Here is a 7,411-nt window from a genome sequence, read left to right on the forward strand (position 1 = left end):
CAAAGAAGAACAACAGAGAGCAGTGATCCGAGAGATGGTAATGGTGAACCGGTTTTTGGGCTTGCTGTGTGTTCTCGTCAGTGGTGCAGGTTGATGGGCGTCCTTCTCCCTCTTCGTGCGTCACACTTGTCCGTCCCCTTTTAAACTTCTCAATCCCCTCATACAGACTTCTACGTTGCAGTGCACTGTCCCCGTATTGTGCTAAAGGCCTCTGATGAACTTCAGCCCCTGACACACCATCCGACCAGAGAAATCGGATCAAAGCACTTTGTTCTTCTTTGGTGTACATTGAGAGTGGATTAGCCATAACTTACACTGTAAAGCCAAAAAGAAAAATGGCGATCAGGCTCAAACTTCGATCACGTGACCACAATAGTACCACGCATGCGCAGGAGGCAGTGTGACAATAATAAAGATATGCTATGGCGAAAGTGCGGGTAATTTTTAACTTCGCCCCCGTATATACTTATGGCTTAGTGGTTACGGTATTCGGCTCACGTACGTGATGTCATCCCCGGAAGGATGAAAGGCAAAGTCGACCTCGGCAGAACTCAAACTCAGAACGTAGTGGCAGACGAAATACCTCTAAGCATTTTGCCCGGCCTGTTAACGAATCTGCCAGCTCCTTGCCCTAATAGCAATCTTTTCTACTATTGGCGCAAGGCCTGGAATTTGTGGGGAGGAGGGGACAGTCGATTACATCGGCCCCCAGTACTTGAGCGGTTCTTAATTTATCGACCCCGAAAGGATGAAAGTCAAAGTCGACCCCGGCAGAATTTGGCCGCCGTCTTGCATGTTGTACGCAGTGGGGAGAGAGTCTGGTGTTTGGTAGATAGTGACATGTTCCTCTGTTGTTAGACCTTTTCAGCGAAGCATTGTCTGGCGAGGAAGTATTAGACCTTAGAATGACTTTGAGAGGATGTATTTGATTTGAGAGAGAAAGAGAGATGCGGTGAGGCAGAGAGAGAGAGAGAGAGAGAGATAGAGAGATAGAGAGAGAGAGAGATATGCAGCGAGGTAGAGAGAGAAAAGCGGCCAGGCAGAGAGAGAAAGAGAGATGTGGTGAGGTAGAGAGAGAGATGAAGAGAGATACATGGAGATAGATAGATAAGAATGATGTTAATTTCACGAACAGACCGCTTCGTTGACCAGATCAACAGGAACAGTCATAGTAGTAGCAGTGGTGGTTTTTGTAAGTGGTAGAGGTGGTGGTGGAAGTTACAGTTGTGGTGGTAGTTGTAATAGCTATTTTTGTAGTTGAGTATTAATCATACTGGTGGTGGTGGTGGTGGTGGTTGTAGATGTGCGCTGTTTGTTGAAGTAGGGGTAGAAGTAGTAGTGGTTGTGGTGGTAGTGTGAAGAGCAGATAACTTGAGGTTAGAACGAATTTTGTGAGCAGTGATGGGACAGGTTGGGTGGACGTATGGAAGGGTGAGGAGGAGGAGGAGCAGATGTTAAAATAGATTTTAATGATAATGTAGAGAAGAGGATGGGGAGAGGAGTAAGATATGAAGAGGAGACGGTGCGTGAGGGTGAGTGGGAGTGGAGATAACGAGTGATAGAGAGGAAGAGTTGAGTGGAAGAAGGACGAGAAGTGAAAGGGATTATGGGAAGGCAAGTGACGGGAAGGTGATGGTACAAGGCCAGCTATGTTAGGGGAAGGGGAAAGTCGATAACATCGACCCCCCAGTGCATGACTGGTACTTTATTTCATTGACCCCCGAAGGGATGAAAAGCAGAGACAACTTTGGAAGAATTTGAACTCAGAACGTAAAGAGAGGGAAGAAATCCCGCTAAGCATTTCGTCCCCGATAATCAACTTTTGACCCCGATAATCAACTGGTACTTTATTTTATCGACTCTGAAAGGATGAAAGGTAAAGTCAACCTCAGTGGAATTTGAACTCAGAACATAAAGAGTCTGACGAAATGGTGCTAAGCATTATGCTCGTCGTGCTAACGATTCTGCCAACCCACTCTGCTTTTCGCTGCCTTAGTAATCCTGATACATTCAAAGTGGTAAGCAATGAGTTAAAGCAGTATTAGAGATAGAGATAGATAGATAGATAGAGAGTGAGAGAGAGAGAAAGAGAGAGTACAACTAAAAGCTTATATATTTAGGACATATGCACATAAATAAATACGTAAAATCCTCAACGATGTTTGTGTGTGTACGAGAGAGAGAGAGAGAGAGAGTGAGTGAGTGAATAAGTTCTGTGTAAAAACAGTGACACAGTAACACAGATTAAAATTAAAAAAAAACAAACAAATTCTGCATATCTAAAGAGAGATTATTTATTTATATAGTCAAGAGTGGACTAATAAACTTAGTGTAGTAACGAAGCGAAAAATAAATTAAAAAGAAAAAAAAAACGTTTAAGCAAATGAAATTATAGCGGTAATGGCAATTTTTGTCAAAAGAATGCAAGGGAGAGAACTCTGGAAGGTAAAAGTGATTAAAAATTTAAATGGTGGCATGTACGTCGTGGGGAGAGAGTCTGGTGTTTGGTAGATAGTGACATGTTCCCCTGTTGTTAGACCTTTTCAGCGAAGCATTGTCTGGCGAGGAAATATTAGAACTTAGAATGACTTTGAGAGGGTGTATTTGATTTGAGAGAGAAAGAGAGATGCGGTGAGGCAGAGAGAGAGATGCAGCGAGGTAGAGAGAGAGAGAGATGAAGAGAGATACATGGAGATAGATAGAGAAGGAGAAAGATGAGGCTAGCGAGAGAGAGAGAGATGGTAAATGTTTTAATAGGCATCCATTGTATGTGTGTGTCTACGTGTGAATGTCAATGCGCTCACGTCCTTACTCACATCGATAAAAACTTTATGCATGCATTGGGGGCCATGTTTCCGTTTTGAGGACACCTTCCTCCCCCTCCTACCAGTTTCGGAGGCCCTGCAAGGGTCATGGGCACTACTTTCCCTTCCGGTTTAAAAGATAAAAATATAAAAAGAACTAAAGATATAAAAAAAAAAAACATCCGATTTTATTAATGTGCGGCAAATTTGTCCGACCTCTTTTTGATTCTCACGGCCCCACCCGATGGGGGCATGCGGGTCCCTGCCCTGTAAGAAACACTGGTGCCAAGAGACACCACCGCTGGTTCCAGTCGAGTTAAGGAATCCATTTGCCGAGGAGATGGGCCAAGTTGGCCCGGCGGAATTGAACTTCGTCATGTGGTACGACATGACACGAAGGCCAAAACCTCGTCTGTGACCCAGCAATGTGTCGAGGAGAGAGAGAGAGAGATATGACGCGATCTTTTCTAGTGACACCCAGCAAACACACACACACACTCACACATACACTCACACACACACACACTCACACACACACACACACACACACACACACAGAAGGAGAAAGAGAAATGTCAGTTGAGTCAGGACAGAAACGATGCCTTTTTAAAAAACAATCCCATCGTAATTACGAACTGGCAGACGTCTTCCGGAAGAAAAGTAATTGGGTGGTGGGTGGTGGGTATATCGGTGTATGGATGTTGGGTAGGCGTGTTGGGTGGGTGTGTGTGTAGATGTGACTGAAAGAGAGAAACAGTGGATGCGTGAGATATATATATATGTATATGTGTATAGGTTTGTGTGTGTGTGTAGGTTTGTGTGTGTGTGTATAGGTTTGTGTGTGTGTGTATAGGTTTGTGTGTGTGTGTATAGGTTTGTGTGTGTGTGCGTGTGTGTATAGGTTTGTGTGTGTGTGTATAGGTTTGTGTGTGTGTATAGGTTTGTGTGTGTGTGTGTGTATAGGTTTGTGTGTGTGTGTGTGTATAGGTTTGTGTGTGTGTGTATAGTTTGTGTGTGTGTGTGTGTGTATAGGTGTGTGTGTGTGTATAGGTTTGTGTGTGTGTGTGTATAGGTTTGTGTGTGTGTGTGTGTATAGGTTTGTGTGTGTGTATAGGTTTGTGTGTGTGTATAGGTGTGTGTGTGTGTATAGGTTTGTGTGTGTATACTTGTGTACGTGGATGTATATAGGTGTGTGTGTGTGTGTGTGAGAAAATGCATGTGGGTGTGTGCATGTGTATAAGAGACAGTCCGTGTGTCTGTGTGTGCACACGCATTAATGCGCTTTCAAATAAGCTTATACTTCCATTAACTTGTACACACACACACACACACACACACACACACACACAACACACACACACACTCTCTCTCTCTCTCTCTCTCTCTCTTTCTATCTCTCTCTCTTCTATCTCTCTCTCTTTCTATCTCTCTCTCTTTCTCTCTCTCTCTCTCTCTCTCTCTCTCTCTCTCTCTCTCTTTCATATCAGTTAGTCAGTCAGCGGAGAGAGAATTATCAGTTTCCTTGACTTTGCCGCTTTCTTCCCAGTCTGGTGACATTAATGCGGTCAATGTTCAGTTTTAACATTGACTACCAATGTGTGTGTGTCTCATACTAGGGAACTGTTTGCAGTTTCTTGAGATGAAGAAACGCAGCGACCTTGAAATATTTCTTCCAGAGCCTCTGACACCGGAGACGAAAGACAATGGACCACAGCCCATCGCTTTGCTCCAACAGGAAGTGAAACCCCAAAATATCAATCAAGACCGGACACGAATATTTACAACAGGGTGGCCCCAGCCAAAAGTACCCAATGGCCAGCCTATGGTACCCGAGGGTCCGCTGTGTGTGTTGGATATCTGTCTGTTTTCTTCGAAAAATAGGTCGACTGGGGGCGTGGATATAAATATATATATATATATCACCGTGACCGACCAGGCTATCAGATATTGCTACACATCGCTGGTCACAATGCACTTCGCATTGTTTTAGCCTTCAAATGACGCCACCCCGCTGGCTAAGGGAGCAGGCCAACTGAAGAAAGAGTAAGAGAAAGTTGTGGCGAAAGAGTACAGCAGGGATCCCCCCCCCTCCGCGGGAGCCTCGTGGAGCTTTTAGGTGTTTTCGCTCAATAAACACTCACAACACCCGGTCTGGGAATCGAAACCGCGATCCTACGATCGCGAGTCCGCTGCCTTAACCACTGGGCCATTGCGCCCCTCTCTCTCTCTCTCTCTCTCTCTATCTCTCTCTATATATATATATATATATATATATATATATATATATATATATATATATCAAATGTGAGGATAAAATTCTTTTCGAAAAAAAATATTTTCTCGAAAAAATTTTTATCAATGGCCAGCATATTAAAAAATACCTTTAACGGTTAAATTTATAAACAATTCATAATAAGCTTAAAGCGATCACCGTACAATGACTACGGAAAATAGCCTAATAAGGGGGCATATAAGTCCTCGACAGAAAAAAAAAAGCCTTTATTAGACTATTTTCCTTAGTCATTGCACGGTGATCGCTCTAAGCTTATATAAAAGTACCATTATTATTATTATTATTATTTACAGGACTGTAAATCACGGCCATAACAAAGAAGGCCATTCGCACCGAAAGTAAATATAAATGTAATGGAAAATAGGTCAGTTTCAAAACATTGATGTCCTGGTTACAAAAAGCAAAGTTTGAAGGGAACGGTAGTCATTTCCTTTGATTTCTAGACAGAAGCAAGTAAGCAATAAGACTTACTGGCCAAAGACAAAAAAAAAAGTTACAGTTATTGATCATAAATAATTTTTTATTGATGAGGTAATTTCTCGAAATTTGCTTTCTCGAAATTTCCACAAGTGAGGACTCATTGGTGGGTGACGGAGGAGAGATGGTCACCAATGGATCTGGCCTCACGGAAGATTAGGAATGATTGGCAGGACTTCAGTTGTGTGCTGTTTTTGCTTAAGGGGAGGGCTCAGATGTTGTGATGTTTTCTTACAGTTGAAAGAGCCAAGATTGGTGTATCCCCATTGAGAGGGTATTTTCGAAGTCCGCTTCAAGGAATCAGGGCTTGTTTGGCGCGCGGTTCCTAGGTTGTGTATGAAGGATGCATAATTGAGGGGGGTCAGGGTGGCATATCAGTTTGATGTCCGTATCGAAATATTTTCCAGAAGTGATAATTTCTCTCAGCACGATGTGATATCGTCTTTGATATTCCGTATTTTTTTTTACTTGGTTCAGTCATTAGACTGCGGCCATGCTGGGGCACCACCTTCAAGAATTATTAGTCGAATGAATCAACCCCAGTACTTAATTCCAATTGAACCCTGGTACTTATTCTAACGGTGTCTTTTACCGAACCGCTAAGTTACTGTGACGTAAACACATCAACACTGGTTGTCAAGCATACGACGGGCTTCTTTCAGTTTCCATTGAGCAAATCACTCGCAAAGCTTTGGTCGGGTCGAGGCTATAGTAGTAGACACTTACATAAGGTGTCATGCAGTGGGACTGAACCCGGAACAATGTGGTAGGGAATCAAGCTTCTTACCACACAGCCACAACATATGTCAGATGTAGGGTTGTATCTGTGCAAGACTGGGTGTATTGTTGGACATGGCAGGAAGTAGGGCATTGATGCCTGGCAGGAAGAGGACGGGGTGGGGGTAAAACCAAACCCTGGGGTACATCAGAGTGGATAGAGTGAGAAACAGAAAGATCTTCGTCAGTTAGGAAATGAACTGATCGAAGAGGTGAGATCAAAAGACGAGTTGGACCAAAAGTCGGGCGGTTTCGATAATAAGAGACGAACATTTCAGACACGACTGGAAAGCTTTGATGTTGGCGGCAACAACATTGCTTTCTCGAAATTTCCACAAGTGAGGACTCATTGCTGGGTGACGGAGGAGAGATGGTCACCAATGGATCTGGCCTCACGGAAGTTCGTTTACAGTTGGTCTTTTTTTTTAATAGTTTACTGTTGCTAATGAACGGAATCTATCTTCGTGTTTGTTCAAATCACGTGGTTATAAAGCCATTGCACCGACACCCTGTTTGGTCGTTGTGCACTCTCAGTAATTAAATATCTCAGACAAACTAAAATTGAGCCACCCCGTCTCACATACGTTTCCCTCCCTCCTTCCTTCTTTCCCTCGCCGATTTCCTTTTACTCCTTCTCTTCTTCCTCTCTCATCCTCTCTCCCCCAATCCGCCCATGTCCCACACTCTCGCTATCCGCACCTCATCTCCGTCTCTCCTACTCAGCTTCTTTCTTTCTCTCCAGTTCTCTTTAAATTCGCTTACATTCATCTTTTTCTTCTTCTTTAAAAAGAAATTAAAAATGCAACAATATATCTCGAAAGACACATATATAAAAAAAAACCCCATCCAACACAGATTAAAATAGCTAAAAATGAGAAAAAAATAAAACGAACGATGAAACACAACGAAAAATAAAACTAAAGACTTTAACTGAAATTAATAAGTAAATGGTTGGCAGAAGGATGCTAATAATAATAATAATAATAACAATAATAATAATAATAACAATAATAATAATAACAATAATAATAATAATAATAGTAATAATAATAATAATAAT

Source organism: Octopus sinensis, linkage group LG26 (genome assembly GCF_006345805.1).
Source record: "Octopus sinensis linkage group LG26, ASM634580v1, whole genome shotgun sequence".
NCBI lineage: Eukaryota > Metazoa > Mollusca > Cephalopoda > Octopoda > Octopodidae > Octopus > Octopus sinensis.